This window comes from Manis pentadactyla, chromosome 13, assembly GCF_030020395.1.
Source record: "Manis pentadactyla isolate mManPen7 chromosome 13, mManPen7.hap1, whole genome shotgun sequence".
Taxonomy (NCBI): Eukaryota; Metazoa; Chordata; class Mammalia; order Pholidota; family Manidae; genus Manis; species Manis pentadactyla.
The window spans coordinates 105,342,449-105,363,646 of record NC_080031.1 but is presented as its reverse complement, the minus strand read 5'-3'; the positions used below and the strand labels follow the sequence as shown (position 1 = coordinate 105,363,646).

The window sequence follows — 21,198 nt, the reverse complement described above, 5'->3', positions numbered from 1 at the left end:
TTTCCAATAACAAACCTCTTTTCTGGTTGTGTTCTCTCGGACATGTTTTCACTGTCATCTAGAGGGAAATTGTATGGCAGTTGCCAGCAGGAATAACCTTTATTTTTATTTACAAACCACATATATTTCTACCGAGAGTGCCAACTATGATAGTACCCCAACTACTTTGTTGAAGTAGCATGTCTTGGCCAGATCTGAATTTTCCTGTCACAAAAGTAAAATTTAACAGTGAATTTGGTAATAGATTAAGATTAAAATACAAGAAATCTGAGCATGTGATTTGATTCAAATGCAGCCCAGAAGCCTGAACAGGAACCTGGCTATGCTGTGTCCTAGCTGTGTATAGAAGCTCTCAGGACTTCATTTTCCTCATATGAGATGGAGTGTATAAAATAGGCACTCATATGAGAGGGTCTATTTTACAGGGTTGTTGAAAGGATCAAATCAGTTCAAGACATGTAAAAACAGTTGGAACAGTGCGTGGCGCACAGTTAACACTCATCAATCTCTGGAAGAGATTGTGTTGAGTTAGTGTTAATTTCCTTAAACATTTGGTAGAATTCTCCAGTGAAACCACCTTAGGCCTGAAGACTTCTGACTGGGAAGATTATTAATTACAAATGTGATTCCTTTAGTGGCTGTAAGGATGTCCAAATATTCTATTTTGGGTGAGTTGTGGTAGTTTGTGCTTTTTGAGGAACTGGTCTGTTTTCTTTTGTCAAATTTTAATGTGTAGAGTTGTTCATAGTATTTTCATATTATCCTTTTGATGTCTACCTAGTCTTTAATGACATGCTCTATTTTATTCCTGATACTGGTTATTTATGTCTTCTCTTTTTCCTTTGCCAGTCTGCTAGATGTTTGTCAATTTTATTGATCTTTTCAAAGAACCAGCTCTTTGTTTCTTTGATTTTCTCTATTGCTTTTCAAGTGTATTTTATGGATTTCTGCTCTTTATTATTTCTTTCTCTGTTTGCTTTGGGTTTATTTCTTTCTTCTCTTTTTAGGTCTTGAGGTGGGAGCTTAGATTATTGTTTTAAGAATTTGCCATTTTTCTAATGTATACAATTAGTGCTATAAATTTCCCTCCTAGCACCACTTTGGATCCGAAAAATTTTAATATGGTGTATTTTCATTTTCACTCAGTTCAATGTATTTTTTAAAATATCCCCTTGAGACTTCTCTTTGACCCATGGATTATGTAGTGTGTTGTTTAGTTTCCAATTGTTTGGAGATTTTCCTGCTGACTTTCTGTCACTGACTCTAGTTTGATTTCAGTGTGGCTGGAGAACACACCCTGTGCATTTTCAATCCTTTAAATCCACTGAGGTTTGTTTTCTGTCCCAGGATGTCTAATCTATTTTGATATACATTTCGTGGGAACTTGAAAAGAATGAGTATTCTCTGTTGTTTGATGGCATGTTTTTCAAATGTGGATAGATCCTGTTTGTTGATAGTGTAGAATTCTTTTCTGTTATATCTGATGTTCTCTCTGGTTGTGCTATCAATTGTTGAGAGAGGAGTATTGAGATCTTCAACTACAATTGTGGATTGTCTAGTTCTCTTTTTATGTAGGTTGATTTCCTGCTTCATGTATTTACAGCTCTGTTGTTTGGGGCATATATATTTAGGATTGCTATGTCTTCCTTTTGGGTCAATCCTTTTATCATTATATAATGTCCTTCTCTGTCCCTGGTAATTCTATTTGCCCTGAAGTCTCCTTTAGCTGGAGTGCCTGTATTTCTTATTGTTAATATTTGTATGATATTTATTTTTCAATCCTTTTACTTTTAATGTGCCTGTATTATTTTGTTTGAAGTGAGTTTCTTGTAAATAGCATAGAGTTGGGTCAAATTTTTTAATCCATTCTGCCAGTTGCTGACTTGTTGATTTAGGTCACTTACATTTGATGTAATTATTGACATATTAGGGTGTAAACCTTCCATTTTATTTTTTATTTCTGCTTTTCTGTTTTTTTTTCTTCCTTTGGGTTATTCTAACACATTTTAGAATACATATATATACACACACATATATAAATTATAACACTACTTGTAAGCATGCTTACAGCAGTCTTCTGGTATTATAAAAATTTTACCAGTTTGAGTGAAGTGTAGAACCCTTACCCTCTATGTTCCTACCTTTCTGTGTTTATAATTAATTACCTTAAATATTTCTTCAATATGTAGTTAGAATAATATCAGCATTATAGTTTTTGCTTGACCATCAAATGTAATTTAAAAGACTCAATAGAAGGAAAGTTTACTGTATTGCCCATATTTTATTTACCATGTTTTTTTTCCTTCCTGATGTTCTGAGATTTCTTTTTTTGTCATTGCTTTTCTGTTTAGAGAACCTACTTTAGTTATTCTTTTAGGATAGAATTGTGGGAAACCAATTGTCTTAGTTTTTCATTATCTTAAAATGTCTCGATTTCCCCTTAATTCCTTATAGATATTTTCACAGGATGCATAGGATTCCGGGTTGACAGGTTTTCCAGCACTGAAGAACGTGCCACCTCGTGTGGCCTCCCTGGCTTCTGATGAGAAATCCACTGTTTGTCTCTAGGAAAGGCGTCCTTTTCTTCTTAGCACTTACAGGATTTTTCTTTTTTAGTTTCTTAAAGTTTGGCTGTGATGTATTTTATTGTGGATTTCTTTGTTGTGAGTTTTTCTAATGTGTTTGAGGTTTACATTAATCTATAGATTCATGTCTTTTGCTAAATTTGGGAAGTCATTTCTTCAAGGAGGCTTTGAGCCCCAGCCTCTTTCTTCTTTCCTAGAACTATGGTGACGTGAATGTTAGACCTTTGATATAGTTGCCTAAGTCCCTGAAGCCCTGTTTATGTTTTTTCTTCAGTCTCTGTTGTGTAGATCGAGTAATCTGTTACTTTCTCTCTCAGTTCACCAATTATTTCTCTGTCTCCTCCATTCTCCTTTTGAGCTCAACCCTTGAGGTTTTTTACTTTATTTTTTATAGTTATAAATTTTCCATTTGGTTCTTTTTTCTGTTTCCACTTCTTTTCTCAGACTCTCTAGTTTGTCATTTGTTTCGAATATGTTTGTGGTTGCTCATTGAAGCACTTTGGTAATGACTGCTTAGAAGTAAATTTGCCAGATAATTCTCATGTCCCTTTCATGTCGGTGTTGGCATCTATCGATTGTCTTTTGCTTTCAGTTTGAGATCTTTCTTGTTCTTGATATGATGAGTGAATTTTTGATTGAAACCTGGGCATTTTGGGCATTATGTTATGAGACTCTGGATCTTATTTAGACAGTCTGTTTTAACCAGTTTATTGTGACACCGAAGGGGAAGGGTGGGCACTGCCTCATTACTGCCACTCGGCCTCCACTGAGGGGGGCAGAGACCCTTGTTACGGCTCCGGAGGAGTGAGGATTCTGGCTTCCTGCTAGGCCTCCCTGACATCTTCCTGGCTGGGATGGGTGAGAGTCCTCAGTACCACTCCCCACCTGTCCTCCACTGATACCACAGGGTTGGCGAGTGTTCTAATTCCCTGCCGCACCTCCCAGGACACCGCCTCAGCTGGGATGGAAAGATGCTCCTCCCTCCTGCCAGGTGGGGGTGGAAACCCCATCTCCTCTTACAGTCTCTGCCAGGAGCGGGTGGGTGCTCCTTACCACATTGTGGGGATGAAAGCCCCAGCTTCTGTGTGGGTCCTTTCCAACCCTGTCCTGGCAGGGGCTTGCGAAGCCCTGTTCAAGCCCAGCGAGAGTGGGGGTCTAGGCTGCTCACTTGGCCTTTGCTGACATGAGTTAAGGTAGCAGCCATAGTTTTTTCTATGGTATTTGGCTGCAGTACAGAGATGATCTTCCAAATGTTTTCTGTCTTGCAAGCCTGCCCCTTCCCTGGTGCCTAGAGAGCAGGATTTTATTGTTATTTTTTTTCTGTACCCATTGGCATTTCCAGGTTTCCAGTTTCTCCAGCACTTAGTGTGGCATACCTGAAACAAAAAAGGGACCAGGAAGCTCCCTGCAGGACTGTTCTTTGGTCTCAAGTTTCCTAGATGGGGTGCCTTCTTCACTCCCACCGTGGACTTTTTAGAAGCACAAAGGTTTTGGGTTCCTCCACCTCAGCCCCGTCTTTCTTCCAAGTCTTAGCTGAAGTGCCTTCTGGGAATCTCTCTGTGAGTCTGCACATCAGGCTGGGTCTCCCTAGTGCACTGCCCTTCTCGTGATGACCTCGTTCAGTGTCTGTCTCCTCCATTTGACTTTAAGGTCTTTGAGGGCAAGGATTGGTCTCATCTTGAATAAATGAGTAACACTGTCATTTAGAATGAAGGAATTGGAATAGATTAACTTAAAGATCCCCCATTGATAGAACCCGGACAGGAGTACCACCATCCCAGAGAGACCTAGGTTTCATTTTACTTAGGCCACAAGCGTTTTCCAGAGGACGCATCAACAAGCCACAAGCCCTTTCCCCGATCTGTCCCCTCAAAAGCCCGTCAAAAAACCCCGCCATAAAAAGCCTCTCAGCCTGTAAGACAGGCCTTCTTTGCTCTGCTGGCCAGAACAGAGGGGTCCCTCTCAGTTTTAGCAATAAACCTGCTTGAACTGCTGAGTTCGTGACCCCTCTTTTCCTTTTACCCATCTCTTCCTGTTTCTTTTCTCTTTCTCTCTCATCTCTCCCAAATAATTTTCAAACTAGAATCATACTTGAAATCCTCCCCTTCTGTGCCCTGCCAATTGTAGATTTTGTCATAAAAACAAAATCAGAATTCTGGTTATCTGTTAGATGAGTAATGACATCTGATTTTGGTTTTATTTTGCACTTGATTGAATACCGGGAAAGTTTGTTTATCCTGTCAGTAAATATTGAGCATCTACTATGTTCTAATCTCTCTGGGGGGCTCTACAGATAGAATTATTCACAAAACAAAGCTGGGATCTCATGGAACTTGCAGTTGAGGATTTTTCGTATCATTGACCATTTACATATTTTTTGTGAATTACCTCTGCACGTCACTTGCTCACCCCCTGTCACCCTCTCCTCCTTTGCTCCTTTGTTCATGCTCAGGAGTGTGAGAGATGTGAATGTGATATTAGGACTTCTTTTCACAATTTACTTAGCATCTATTCTGCCTCACAAGTTCATACATTCAAAGAGAAATATTTTTCTCAAAAAGCAGGTCTGAGTAGCCCATGCATCCCTTACTGCTTATACTGTAAAGAACTTGAGGAAAACTTTTTTTAAAACAATAAAGGCCTGAGCACTTGTGATTTTTGGCATTTTATTTCTATAATAAATGCGTGGCCTCACTATATGGCAAGTTAAATACCGTATGTAGCAAAAGGGAATTGAGCAGTTGGACTTAATGAAACCATTTCTCAAGAACCAGTTGCAGCGTTAGGTCTACTTGCAAAGGAACTTACCTGGACTTCAGTTCGTCACCTTATTTCATTTTAAAATAGTACTTGGTTTGCATTTTCCAGACATCAGAGGCAGTGATGAGAGGTCCTGGGTGACAAACCTGTAACATCAGTAGGATTTTAAACAAAACCAGCCTTTTTGTGATGAGCTAAAATCCTGCTCCTTGCAGAGGGAGCCCTGAGTGAGCCTGCTTTATTCTTGTGATGGTTGGTCCTGCCGATCATCCATTTCACTTATTTCACACAGAGTTGTAATTTCTCAGATCTGTAGAGGACAGTTTATTTACTAAGCACTTCCATATCCATGATCACACCTAATCCCCGTGAACATAGTGGAGGCGATTCACAGATGAGGAACTGAAAGTGACCAGTGGGCAAGTGACTTGTCCAAGAGCACACGGCTAGGAAGTGGCTCAACTGGAGTCATCGTGTGGCATATTTATCAAACCTCAAATCACATTTCATAACAATGCTACCTAATACTGGATACATCAAGGAGAAATGTGTATATATCCTTTGACTTATATTTTTCAATAACAAACTGTTATTTACGCCATGCCATACCACTGTTATGTGATCTTATTGGCCCTCTTTCTCTGAAGTGACATAAATTCCATTTTGACTCACTTGATGAGTTTCTGTGTGCATTTGAAAATCCATCTTGTGAAAAGTCCTCCATTCAGTTCCTTTAAAATTACCCTGTCTTATTATTCTATTTCTTGCTGTGATTTTGACTGCTGTAGAGATAGAACTGGTTAAGCTAACTGTAGTTTTTTCCGTTCATAAAATGAGATGTTTGGGTTAGAAAGTGGGAAATGTAGAAACTCAGGTTTGGAAGGGACCTTAGGGATTGGGGTTTTGAATCAGACGGATCTGCTGCCTGGTAAGTTTGCCATTTTCTGGCTGTGTGGTCTGAGAAAAGTTATTTGAGCATTTAAGTTTCCTCATTGGTGAAATATAATTGAACATGGTATTTCTTTACAGACTTGTAAAATGATTAGCACAGTGCCTGACATATAGTGACCACTCAAAAAAAAAGAAACCTAACCAGTAACATAGGTGCCTTTTTTTCTGTATGGTTGGCTGGATTAATGAATGGTCTCCATTTTTCCATAAACCAGGCCAATTGATGGCCACAGAATCCTGAATTATCACTGCTAGTGTACCTTACTCATTTGCTTGTAGACTTTTGGTCTCCAAGGTTGAATTACATGTTTTACAAGGGTTACTTGCATTTATTCCCAAATCAGTTTATACCCATTTCATTTATAATTATTCATTTTAGTTAGCTATTATGTAAACTGGTGTATTAGTTTCCTATTGCTGTTTTAACAAATAACCACAAACCTACAAATTCATTGTCTTACTAGAGGTCAGTCTGAAGTGGGTTTCGCTGGACTAAAATCAGGGTGGCTGGCAGGGCTGCAGTCCTTCCTGAAGTTCTAAGGAAGGATCTAGCTTCTCAGGGCTACCTACATTCCTTGGCTTGCGGCTGGCTCCTTTCTCTATCTTCAGAGCCACCGGCAGAGTATTTGCAAATGATTCTCCTCTTCTCTTTTTCACAAAACACCGGTGATTACATTGGACCCAGTGGATAATCCTCCACAGTCTCCCCATTTTGAGATCCCTAATCGTATCTGCAAAGTCCCTTTTGCCCTGTAAAGAAACATATTCATAGGTTCTGAGGATTAGAGCATGGACATATTGGGGGACCATATTTCTTCCTACTACAACTGTTGATGTTTGAGAGGAGAGAGGGAGATATTTTTATGAAAACTAGTGTCTTTGAAAATGACTCAAATTGAAGAAGAAGTTGCTTTTGAATTAGGTATGAGTTAGATAACTATACAATGTTGGGAAAAATATGAAAGTCAAGGAGGATTCGGCACTTAGGTTGCTTTAGAAGTGTCTATGCTCTTGCTGAATTTAGAGAAGCACTTGGGAAATCAAAATGCATTATGGTTTTAATTTATGGAAGAAATATAGTGTAGAAATCTAGTCAATGGACTCATTCACAAAAAAAGTTCTTGGCTCTATACCAGAAGACTGGCAGAGGCAAATACATGTATATTTATATAAGTTGAAATAAAATATTTTAAATGTATGAGTACTGTTTTTTAAAAATGTTTTCCCACTTCGAGATAAAAATTCTCACATTCTTGGTTAACCAGCCAACTCCCAATCCAACTGTGTCAGATAAAGGTTGTCTGTTTCATTACTTAACCAACCCATATTCCATTCCCATCCCTTTGGTTCTGAGGTTATTCTTCCCGAGCTCAGAAGTTCTTGGCATTTTGGTGGGAATTTGGACCTCCTTGAGGATTTGATTAGAGCTCAGTCTGACCTTGAAAAACACCCATACAAACAATTTCTTCTTTCTTCTTCTTTTTCCTTGGGTACAAAGAGTTATTATACTCTGCACTTCTCAGTCCACTATCATTTTCAGTCTGAGCAGAGCCATCCCTTATTTTTATTTTATTTAATTTTTTATTTCATCTTATTTTCACCTCTGCCCCTCATCCCCATTTGCATTCCCACTCCTGGACCCTCCTCCCCATTGATATCTACCCTAATTTGTTTAATACTTATTCTTGGATAGCTATGCTTTTTATTGGAAGAGAAATAGTATTGTTTTGTGTACTTAGTATTTCACATACAATTTCATGTGAATTTATGTGGCTTTTGAAGGCTGTTCTTGGACATTAGGATGTGTTTGGGTCCCAGGTCAGGAACCTTTTCCTTAATCTGCACTATTCATTACAGTGGCCACTAGCCTCATGTGACCATTTAAACTCAAATTTAAGATGATATAAAATGAAAATTAGGTTTCTCAGTCACAGGAGCCCCATTTCAAGTGCTCAGTAGCCGCTGTGACTTGTGGCTACTACTCTACAGCACAGTGCAGGTGCAGAACCTGTCCATCCTCACAGAAACTTCTACTGGACAGCCCTTCTCTAAATGCTCTGCGAGAACTCTCCCAGCTCTAATTCTAAGGATTATTCTAGCTGGAAACGTTTTCTTTAACTGGCATGCCTTTGTCCTTCTGTGGAATAACTCACTCTTCAAAATCGTTTGAGAGAGTCCCTGATAAAGCAGATGGGAAAGATGCTCAGGACGTGAGAACCCTGACGGCTGATAGACCCAGCAAGTTAGAGGACTTCAAATACGCCCCTACCCAGCTGCCCCCTGGAGGAATTCCACACGGACACATACTATAATCTTTAAGGTCATACTTACAATCCCTCATGTTTATATATAGCACTTTATAATTTGAAAACAGGTTCATTTATAGTTGTCTCGAGTTGATAAGAGTTATTCTTGTAACCATTGGTTGTGCATGGGATGTCCAGGCAGGTAAGAAAATGCAGAAGTTGATGCACAACAGGTTGTTACCTTCCTCACTGAGCCGCCTTTCAGGATACCCAGGAGGTCGTCAGAAGCTCTTACTTCCTTTGTCCTCCTCCTCTCCTTGCTCCTCTTCCGGGTTCTGGTTCCCTTCTGGAGTCGGGGATGCAGAGCCCTCCACCCTGGCCCCCGCTGAGATGACAGACAGACCCTTACGGCCTCGGCCTCCTTGTAGAGAAGAAGGCTCAGGTACTTAGATCCTTCAGAATAGAGACAAACAAGCCCTTCTCTTGGCTAAATTTGACAGTTTCATAGCCTAATTTCAATGGAAGTGAGGGGTAGAAGGAATAAAGTGAGACAAGGAAGAGAGGAGTGGCCTGCCATTTATTATGACCTTATTTTCTGTTAAAGACACAGGCTGAGAATGGTCAGTGTCACACATAGGGTCAGTCAGCTGGTGAGTCTCTGCTTCAAACCCCGTTCTCCCATCTCACACTCTTAACACTTTGGGATAAAGAATTCCACGGCGCCTAGGCCTTTTCGATGTATGACTGTCTCTTGATATAGTGGACTCGCTGAATAGCGTCAGGTTCCATCTTAGCCACTTACGACTAGAGAGGCGTTGTGGCTGGAAAGAGTAGTTGCTTCGAGCATTTGCCATGATCAATAGATGTTATCAGTAAATCAATAACCGGACCCTTATGTTCAAAATTAGATACGTCTTAAGAACTCTGACAGTTCCCAGATTTATAGCAGATCATTTCCCCTATGAACCCTAAGTATACTTAATGGGCATCAGCACATTTGCAACAAAAGGGAACAGCAAAGTCGCAGTGAGGTTTAATGTGATGTGAGGCTGGGCAGTTACTCTGGATCATTCACAGATAGGAGACTTGCTTTGGTGACTCTGTCTTTCCAGGGCGTGCGGTTCGTTAGCGTGTGGTTCAAACTCATGCCTCAGGATGACGTGCCTGTCTACACTATGTCTATAACCTTGTCTTGGGTCTTTATGTCACTCACAAATAGTCAAAACTACCGTAGCTCGGCATTTTGAGAGTGTGCGAGTCATTCGTGCTCTTCATTAAATATGACTGCGCCTACCTTTCGGCATCTGGTGGAATCGCACTTCTCTTCCCTTTCAATTTGGCCATGACCACGTGAATTACTTTGGCTGGTGGAATGTTCTTGGAAGGGACAAGAGTCGCTTCCAGAAAGAAGCCTTAAGAGTCGATGTCCAATGTGTGTGGGTGGGATAAGCTCCCACATATTTGGGAGAAAGCCTAAGTCTGAGAAGTTGATAGATACCAGGCAGGGTGGGAAGCTGTCATGTGAAAAGCTGCAGGTGATGTGAACATGGGCAGTGGTGCAGAACAGCTCCCACATACTCTCCAGGCGGGTGTCGCCGGATTGCACCTTCCTTTCCGGGCCCCACAGTGGGATCCAGCTCCCTGGTCCTGCACACAGTCTCCAGTGGACAAACTTGTACGTATCTGTTCACTTGCCTATCAACCTATGGATCTATCGAATCTACCCACCTATCTACCTATCCACCCATCTATGCATCCACCTTCAGAAATGGAGTTTCCAGTGCATGTTGACCACGACTGCCTGAACATTCCCCTTAGCTTGACTAAACTTTAGAAAAGTAGCTTTCTGATTGTGGACCCCTGACCTTCCTTTGGTTTGAGCATTTACTTTAGGAAATGTGTAATTATATCTTTTTTAAGGACCTGTGAGTGATCTCTTTGAAGTGTAATCATGGACGGAGATAGTGTCTCTATCTCTCAGTCTCTGTGGGGGATAGAAGCCTAACTTTGAAAAGTGACAATTAGCAAACACAGGTGACCTGATTACACCGACCAACCTCCCCACTAATGTCTAGTACTTTTCCATTAGCTCGCTCCAGCGTTTAAAAATTCTCCTGCCTTTCATTTCAGCAGAATTGAGTTCAGTCTCTTTCCCCATTGACCTTTTTAATAAGTGTCCAGTGAATTCTTCTTTAATAGTGTACATATATTTAATTTCATTAGGTAGTGCCAGATTGTTATATGGAATGACTATACTGGTTTATACTTCCATATGCATCTATTAGCAATGCATAAGGGTTCCTATATCCCTACATTTCTACCAGTTGTCTGCACCTCCTGCAGAGAAAATGTCTCAAAATTATTTAGAATTCTAATGTTTGTGAGTTTTCTAGGGTTAAGTGATATCTTATTGTTTTTTAAATTTTCATTCTCAAATTAGCAATAACTCTGAGCATCTTATTATTATATGTGTGATTGCATTTGGGGTTTCCTCCTCTGTATGTATCTGTTCATGGCCATGGTCTTTTTTTCCTCTTGGGGTGGTTGTTTTTTGTGTGTTGCTTTGCAGAAATTTGTTCTACATTCAGTCAAGGCCTTGTGAATTTTTGACACTCCAAATACCTTCTCCCATGTTTTTAACCACCTGTGAACTTTTCCATATTGTCACTTGTCAAACAAATTCACATTTAAAAAACTATTTTTTTTGCAGAAAAGTTGCAAAAGTAATACATAAGAATACAAAAGTTTATATATTATTTACTCATTAATTTTAATATTTTGCTCTGTTTTCTTCTCTCTACACACACACACATCCATAATTATATTTTTAAACAACCATTTGCAAATAAGCTTCAGACAACATGTTTCTTCACTGCTAGTTATTTTAGTGTGCGTTTCCTAAGAACAGGAACAGTTATTACCAGAATACAAGCATGAAATCAGGAAATTTAATATTGATTTGATATTATTATCTAATCTACTATTCAAGTTCAAATTTTGCCAATTGTCTTGATACTGAGTTTATAGCTAATTTTCCCTCCATTCCAGGATTCTGCCTGTCACATCTTTTATTTCCTCTCCTTTCTACCCCTCAGGATTCTTCATCTTTCATACTCTTAACATTTTATTTTATAGATTGTCGCCACATTTGAGTTTGTGTGATGTTTTTTCATGATTATGAATTTTTTTCAGAAACACTTACAAAGGTGATCTTATTCTCAGAGCATCATGTTAAGAGGCATATGATATCAATTTATACCATTACTGAAGGTATTAACTTTGGTCACTTATTTAAGGAGAACCTGCCAATGACCATTTTTCCTTTGTAATTAACTACTTTCACATAGACGTTTTGTGACTCTGGGAATATAAATATATCTTCCACTCTCCCTCTCCCTCTCTTCCATTTTTTATTCTATCAGAACATACAGCATTTTTGGTTATTCTTCTATGCTTGTTTCCAATTCTGTTTTAGTCTTAAATCTAAATTAAATTTGTCAAACCCTTACCATCACTCTTTTCGCCTAGATTTCCTTAGTTATAACTTGTTTAGATGAAATTCATCCTTCAGTAGATTCTTCCAGGAACTCATGAAAAACAGTATTTCCCCAATTTTTGCATGTGTAAACTGTTTTTTTAATGTTACTTTTTATTTATGACCTTGATTTTGAAGAACAGTTTAGCTGGACATAAAATCTTTGGCTCACATGTTCACCCCTTGAGTTTCTTGTAAATGTTGCTTCTTGCCTTGATTTGTATATTGCTCTTGGGAAGGCTGAGACGCTGAGTTCTATTGCTGTTTTAAAATTGTTAGTCTTTTTGCCTTTCTGGAGACCTGAGGGTTTTTTTTTTCCTTTATCTTTAAAGTCTAATAGTTTTATTAGACTATATATGAGGGTTGATCACTCTGGTTGAATTTTCCCAGGTATCTGTTTAGGCCTATTTTGAATGTGAATTTAAATTTTGTAAAATTTCCTGAACCTTATCATGGATTAGATTTAAAAATATTACTTCTATTCCATTGTTGTTTTTCTTTTTTCAGAAAGTCCAATTATGTTGTGATTGGATTTCCTTTGCTTGTCTTCCATTTAAACTACATTCTCACTTTTTTGTTTTTACCTTATTTTTCTGTTTTTTTCATTTCATCTGTTCACTTGAAAATAATCTTCCTAAGGCAATTTGTAATTTAGTTTTTCATTTCTGAGATTTTTCCCCTTGTTTTTCCATTTCTTTCCACTTTTTTTTCAACTGACTCTTACTTTATTTCCTCCTGTTTTGTGTCCTGTTCTGTTCCTTAGATTTTGATCATCTGATTCAAGGTGTTTTTCATATTCTCACATACTTGCTTGAAAATACCAGATGTAGTGTGGGGTATTGTGCTAGAGTTTCCTCTGTCTTGTTTTCAAGCAGTGTGGGAGAATTTTTACTTTTAAATGTTTCAATTTTAAGTTTCACTATTATTCTCCCAAGTTTATATAGATGCAGACTGTTGGAGAGTCTATTTGGTGGATCAGGTTGGCAAGATGAATGGATCAGGTTGGGAAGATTAAAAGTATTTAATTCAAGTGTTTCCTCTTCTGTAAAGTGAAGTGCAGTTTCTCTAATAGATCATCTATCTATTGATCTACCATTTATCAGCTGTGTGCATCATAGTGGGTGTCTTGCCAAGGGGTTTCTTCCCCGGGCAAGTTCACTATGGATTCAGTGTGACTAAAGAATTGACAGTAAAATGTTCTTGCAGTGAAAGGGTTAAGCCCAACTTTATTTCCACGGTGGCAGGTCAGTCACTAAAATCCCATCCACTCAGAGGGAGTCTGCACGCAACAAGCTGGTCTCTGCCTCTGGGCCCCTCTGCCCACACGGCTGTCTTCTGGGCCTCTGTCCTCGGCGCTGCCACCACTCCAGCCTCTGCTCTGCTCTCCTGCAGCTGTGCAGCCCTGCCACCATGTCACCCAGAGCACTGGGCTGGGCTCTTTATACAGAGTCAATAACACATTGCCCACACGTGTGTAGTGAGCTAGCCAACCAGGGCCAGGTGAGAATCCTGGCCACAGGAACCTTCCTTTTATCCACACTATGGATTCTGTGAGACCGAGGAAATGACAATAGCATGTTCTTGGGGTGAAAAGGTTTATTACCGGGCTTGTTTCCCGGCGATAGGTCAAGCGCTAGAATTACGTCTGCACCCAGCAGTCTGCAGGTCTGCAATCCTCCTCCTCTCTGCCTCCCCCAGAGCCCTGGGCAGAACTCTCTATAGTGACTCGGTCAGTAGTAGCTCATTGCTCACAGGTGGGGAGGCAGGAACCAGCAGCAGGCCAGTTACACCATCCCGAAGTGCAGGTTCAGGTGAGGGTCCTGGCCACAGGGACTCAATTTTCTCCACAGTGGGAAAGTCACTGTGTATTTCCCAATTTTTAAATTGCCTTTTGTCTTGTGACATACCAAATGTCTTCCACATACTTTTCTCCTCACCACCCAGACTTTAACGTGTTTTTTTTCCCCCTTTTAGATGTTTCCTCTCTGAGGCTGCCACCTTGGGTGCTAGACACCTTTAGGTAACTTCCATGTAGTCATTCCTATGACTTTCTCTTTCTGAAACTGATACTAATTCAATCTTGGTCAACTCACCCTTGCTGTAGGAGGTCAAGGAGAGGCCATGACCTCTGGTGAACCTTTGAGCAGGACCCGGGGAATCAGAGGCCCCTCACCTGCTCCCCCGTCCTCCGAATGTGCTTCTGCCTATGGTCCCACAGCTGGAGCCGTTTTCAAGGACGCAGCCTTGAGGGAGCAACGTGCTGCCGAGACCGCCTGGACTGGGTATGCGCTGCAGCCCAGGTTAAAGCGCTGCATGCACCTGAGGACCCTGGCGTGCGGGCGTGGAGACCTCACCTTGCAGCCGCTGCCGACGCGCCGGCCAAGTGAGTAGGGCTCCCGGCCCGGGGAACCTGCCCCTCGCACCCTGCACTGGCCAGCCTCTTTCTTCTGTTTGCCATTTCCAAATCAAAAACCCCTTCTCTGCCCTCCCAGTTTTCCCGGACTTCTCTCACTCTCCACAATGCTCGCGGTGGGAGCTAGGGCCCTCTGTCTTCTAGTTACGCTGAAGGATGGTTTTCTGAGGTTTGGTTTGTTCTGGTTCATCTGTGTAGTTTGGAAAACCTGCAGAGCAATTCTGATGTAGGCGTGGTGTCTTCCTCAGCCCCCCCCCCCCGCAAAAAGTAGAAGTCCCCGAATGCCATGCCCCCAAATCAGTCACTTTCCCCCCACCCCGATCTGGGATATGCCTTTATTTTGTTCATTTACGAAGTTCAAGATATTTTCCTTTGGTTCGTCTTACAGCTCTGCTGTCTTTACATCTTAAACCTGTCCAGAGTTGCCCGTTTTATATAATGTTATGAAGGGATGTGGTTCTGTGTTCCTACGTGTAGTGAAAAGTTTTCCCGATACCCTCTCTTCAACAATTCTTTTCTGATTTATTTGCATTTTGTTATATATGAGGTTTTCATATACACAGGAGTGTTTCTAAGCTATTTAATCTGTTCCAACGGTCTGCTGGTCTATTCTTACGGCTTTATAGTGTCTTAATATCTGGTGGCCACCTGAAAGTTTTCTGTTTTAAACTGGACCCAGGTGTGGACACCCTTTTTCTCCATGTAAATTTCAGAGTAAATATGACTTTTTCAAATGTGTTCAAGTTGAGATTTGGGAACTTATTCTGATGGGAAAATTTACCTTTGAAATATCATTGGAGTTCTCTTTTTTTCTGACCATCTTTGTCCTCCATTAGATCTTGAAATTATTTTCTAGAGAGGTATTGAGTTTTATTGCTTAGTTTTATATTTTATATTTTCGTGGCTTATATTTTCTAATTGGTTATTGATGTCGTGAAATACTGATTTTTGCAGGTTAACCGTACATGAGCGACATTAAGATCTCTTTTTTTTCTAGTAGTTTGTCAGTTTTTTAAAATAGATGATCATGTGTAATTTATAAATAATGCCTCTACTTTCTCTTGCATTTCAAATGTTGTATTTTGTACTCTTGGGTGGAATAAAAGGAAGAAAATTTAGCAATGTAAGATTTGTTTTTTGTTGTTCATGAGCATCAGTCATCTTTATCATTATGGTCCAGCATGGTCATTGAGAGCTGGCAGCACATATGTGTGTATGTATGTGTGAGTGTGTGTGTGTGTATGTGTGTGTGTGTGTGTGTATATATATATATATATATATATATATATATATATATATATTACTTTTAATGTAGTATTATGTTAAAAACCCACTATGAAGCTAAGAAAAGTCATTATTTGTACCATGGAGGAGAAAATATTCAACCTCTGAAAGCCAAATGAACTAAGGAGAGACGTTACTCCGAAATCCCCTCATTTGTGTATCTGTTGATCTTGATACTTTGGTGAACAAAAATCAAACATTAATATGTATTTTACTTGATTTGAATTTCAAAAATTTTGTTATTTTTAATATACAATTTAACTAAGCAAGTAATAAATTGAAAACGTTCTAATTGTACCTTATTCAAGTCATATGACTCAAATGAAAAAACTGGACAGAAAAAAAGCCCTTGTCTTACTTCATATCTTTACCTCCACTTCCTTCTGCCACTATCAAGTTTTCTGCACATCTTCTTAGCCCCCTTCTTTATATTTAAATATGTATATATATTATTAACTTTTTCTTTAGTTAATTTTAAATTTTATTCCTTGAAATGCAGTTCGTATACCATAAAATTCACCATTTGAAAGTGTACAATTCAGTGTTTTTCATCATAGTCACAATTTTGCACTAATGACCACTATCTACTTCCAGAACGTTTTTATCACCCATCACAGAAACCTCACGCCTGTTGGTAATCACCATTTCTCCCTCTGCTCTGAGTATGGCAACTGGTAGCATATTTTCAATCATGGGCTTGTGTAGTTTGGGTATTTCATGTAAATGAAATCAAACAATATGTGGTCTTTTACTTACCTGCACATGACTTTTTAAATAGTTATGAATAGGATCACGATAAACATATTCTGATTTCTTTCTTTTTTCTCCTAGTAGTTCTTCTATATCATCCTCTATATTTGTGCAATTATCTTTAATGGCAGTGTCATATACACAGATCAGATACATCATAGCTTATTCAAACATTCCATTATTGGTGGATAGATAAGTTGTAGACAGTCAATATTATCAACAATCCCATACTCAAATTATTGATACACACAGTACACATTCAAATGCCTTGTCTACTATGGGAATCTACAAAGTAGAAATAATAGTAACCACCTTCAAAAGTACTGCGCAGATAAAACAATACCAGTGCTTTGAGCAATGCCTGGCATATAGTAAGCTCTCAGTAAATGCTAGTTATTATTAATATTACAAAAATATTGAGCTCTGCAGTAGCATAGAAAATGTTTGATACAATAGTAAGTATAAAAAGCAACCCAGTAAAGTAGTATATATTCTATGGTTGCAACTTTATGCAACTGTATCTACTCATCAATAAAAACTCAGGGAAATGTGTATAATGTGGAAAGCTTTGCTGCAGTGATGGTATTGTGGGTTGCCTTTTCATGTTTTCAAAATGTCTTTAATGTGAGTATAAAATTGAAATATATAGATAGAAGAGGAAGTGTTGATTTGCCCTTGAAGATGAAAGAGGCTGCTGTCCACCATCACACTGGGGCCCTGGTTGGAGTGACCAAAGACCAAGGCAGCTCACCATGATTTTGCACCATGAAGACTCCCTTGTGGTTTTCCTTCATCCTGAACATCTTTGCTTTGTCTCCTTGGTCGGTCCTCCATCTAGTCATTTAATATCTCTGAGAGCCTGGTGAGTGCCGGGCACTGTTCTGGGCCTGGATAGGCAATGGGGAACTATGGGGAATGGGGACACTCTTGGATTTGCATCATAACACAAGTCTTAGACTTAAACCAACAGATAAACAAAATATCAAAGCTAAGTGCTGTGTAGATAATTAAAATACAATGACGTGATGATCTGACCTGATGACTACTTTAGACTGGTGGTCAAGAAAGACTTCTATGCAGAGAAGTGTACCTACTGAGAACTAAATGACAAGAAACAGCCATGCGTGGGAGGATCCTGGGAAGGAAAGTTTCAGGAAAGTGAAGAACACACATGAGACTGTAAAGCAGAAAGCAGCTTGGTGGGGGCGAAGGGCAGGAACAGGCCGGTGTGGTCGGAGAGGGGGCACCAAGTGGGAGCAGAAGGAAGTCAGAGGCAGGTAGGCATGGGTCGTGTGGGGCTTTGTGAGCTGGCGCAGGGGGTTTGGACTTCATTCTAAGTGAGATGGGAAGCAATGGATGGTTGGTTTTAAGTAGAATGACTTGATTGGATTTGTGTTTCAAAACACATCCAACTGGCTGTTCTGTGGAAGTGAATTTTAGTGACTCGGCAAGTCCAGTTGGGGGTGTAGCAGTGGTGTAGGTAAAAGTGCGATGATGATGGCTCAGGTTAGGGCAGGGGCAGCAGAGGAGGAGAGAAATGCTGGTCAGGGTGGTTTTGAAGATTAGGTTGCCTGGATCTGCTGTTGAATTGATTGTGGGACATAAAGGAAAAGTTACCCAAAGATCACCCCTACTTTTGTCTTGAGTAATGGGGGCAGGGTGGCGGGCAGTGGTGATGCTATTTACTCTAAAGAAGACTGAAAACTTTCTGGGGAATAAAGAAGTTCTACTTGATCATGTTAGATTCTTACCGGACGTCTAAGAAGAAATGACAAACAGAGGCTTGATTAGATGAGTGTGGACTTGCAGGTGAGATTTAGGAGTTCTTGTGCAGACGTGGTGCTGTGAGCCCTGGGACAGTGTGTGTTTGGGGGTGAGGATGTGTGTGTGTGTGTGTGCACACATGCAGATACAGAAGTGAAGGGGGTCCAGTCTGATTCCTGCAGCCTGAGGCGGTTCTGATGTCTGATTTCAGATAGACTCAGAAGCTCTCCCCATTCCTGAAGCCTTCCACCAATCTCACCCAAACCAGACATTCCACAAGTAAAAAACGACTCCGTTTCCGTTGAAGTATGATCACCTGGGAGAGAGATTACAGGGGGCCGCATGGGTGTTCGTACTTTGGAATGATTGTGTCTCTTCCCGATGAGGTGACAGTGAGGAAGGCGGAGAGACGGCCAGCCGTGGGTTCCTGGGGAGTCAACACTGAGCACCACCAGGAAGCACAGCGAGTGGGTTTAGTGGGGGGGGATGGCAGGCCAGGGAAAGACACACACACGGAGCCCGAAGGTCCCGGGTCAGCCCTCTCCTGCGCCGCGGTGCTCGGGGTATCTTCCGCCAGCTCGGGAACCGCAGTGCTGTGCACCCCGTGGGGTCAGGGACACGGTGCTTTTCGCAGGCCCTTGGCCCAGCGGAGCTCGCGGCGTCCCACAGCCTCCCTGCAGTTTTCTGGGCGGAGGCATCTGTAGACGGTGTCCTTGACGCCAGTGTGCCGGGGAATTTTCCACAAAAGCACACGAGGATTTGTCCCACCCGACTGGAAGGCTGCTTTTCTGGATGGATCCCTGTTTATGCATGAGGAAACTTGGCACCGGTGCAGCCGTAGCTTATTTTGTTCTTTTTTGTTTGGTTTTATTTTGTGCTTCAGAAATAGAACAGATTAGGCATTACTTGCTTTTGAAGGCTGCAGCTCTCCCTACAGTCTGACTTTAAATTTTGTTCTTCCCAGAAGAGCACATGGAAAACATCTCTTCTACCTTTTGTTAGAAGGGATGCAAATGCAGGGAATATACTTGAAGGGAGTTTTAGTTTAATTTATATGTCTTTGAAAATATTTTCTTTAAAAAAAAACTCATTGTAAAGAAATCAGTACAAATCAGAAAAAATACAAAAAAAAAAGGTGGATGGCAATTAAAATGATGAAATAAAATTATGTTCAAGGTGGAAGGTCAGAAATAATCTAACTAAACTCAGCAAACTATATGGTATTACGGATGAAATTGGGCCCAGAGAAGTTGAGTTGTGCAGTCACGGTCACACAGCTAAATAAGAAGAAGAGTTAGGATGAGAATCTGTCTTAGTCTTTTAATCTTTTTCTGATGTATCAGGGATTTTCAAAAATTTTCTTTTTCCTTTTTAGGGATGAGACTTTAAGTCGAATCATAGTTAGGAGCTCCATATATAGAGTAGGGATGTTCTAGTTGGATGGAAGCAGGTTGTGGGGAGACTGCAGGCCCGTTCTCTCCACCAACCATGAGCCTTGGAATGTTTGGAGACACCTCTGCAGAAAGCCTCGGATTTCCCGCAGTAGCATTTGATACATTTAATAAGCACAGCCTGATACCATTCCATCATTTATTTATTCACCAACTACTTACTGAATGTTTACTATGTGCCAGGCATCTTTTGAGGTGAAAGAAATATGGCCTTGAACAAAACAGGCGGACAGGCAGGGTGTGGGAGACGGGGCGAGGTGGCCAGCAGGCAGTCTGCCTCTCTCGGGCCCGGGCTCCTGCTGGCCTGTGGTCACCTTTTCTACTCCCTCCTGAGGTTTCGGGTGTCCCTTAGGGCTTGAATCAGGGATGGCACTTGATCTAAACCATCCTGAGAGTCCTGTTTTTTTTTTTTTTAACTTCTTTTGAGTAATTGTTAGTCTGTCTTTGTTCTAGAAAGATCCAGCATTTCTTGTTCACTCTTCATTTGCAGCCTTCCATTTCTATTTGGCTGATTGTGAACTTAATAGTTGCCCTGAGACTAATTTCTCTTTCCTCTTTTCTTAGGAATGAGGAACTTGCCAATTCCAAAGGCTGACATTTCAGCACCTCTTAGACAAACCTCATATAGATGCTATACATCTGTACTTAACAGATGTAAAAACGAGCTCATGTCTGGCAGATACAATGAATGTAGCTCATTATAGGTCTAAAGCTTACACAGAAATTACCCTCTTTCCAGCATCAGTAGTACACTCAAATCCCAAAGGCCATCTGAGCCCTCTTCGTAGTTGGCTGTGTGGTCCTCCGATTCTCTTTAACCCCCTATACACAAGCAGGAGGGGCAGGCAGGGTGGTGCTGGGGTCTGTGGGGTCGAATCCTGGCCTTTGCCCTCACTGGCTGTCAATGGAGGGCAAGTTATTTAACTTCTTTGAGCCTTAAGATCCTCACCTATATATTAATACAATGGGTATGAATCAGGGTCGTGTGTGATTAAAAGATATAATTATTTTTATTTTATTTTAATATACATCAAAGGGGTACAGTGCCTGGCCCACAGGCACTTAATGCATCTTGTTTCCTCCGCCTCTGAAGAACAAGTTTCTTAGGACAGTGACTTTGACTCATTAATCACTGGGGGATTGTGTCAAAATGCACATTCAGAATCAGCACGTCTGAGGGGGGGGTGCCTGAAACTCTGCTTCCAATAGGGGCCTAGGGGTTCACTTGGCTGGCAAGGCCCTCGGGCACGGCTGCTTAGTCCTCCGGAGTCAGACCCGTGACTGAATCCTGGCTTCGCCAGGTGCTGGCTGGGTGGTCAAGGGCAAGTCACACTGCCTTTCTGAGCCTCAGTTTCTCACCTGGGTTATTATGCATTACAGGTAAAATGAGGGCTTATAGCGAGACAACAGGTACAAGAAGTATAACCCATTATTATTACTGCTATTTTGTTTTGGGCAT

General features: G+C 40.7%; 1 protein-coding gene across 1 annotated transcript in view; it reads left to right on the top strand.

Annotated features, from left to right (window-relative positions):
• The window catches only part of PRELID2 (PRELI domain containing 2), a 93,096-nt gene extending 72,124 nt beyond the window's left edge, over positions 1–20,972 (top strand). The window contains exon 7 of the mRNA XM_036894968.2: positions 20,304–20,972. The gene's annotated coding sequence lies outside the window, so the exon portion shown is untranslated. The remainder of the gene's footprint in view (positions 1–20,303) is intronic.
• Positions 20,973–21,198: the final 226 nt, after the last annotated feature.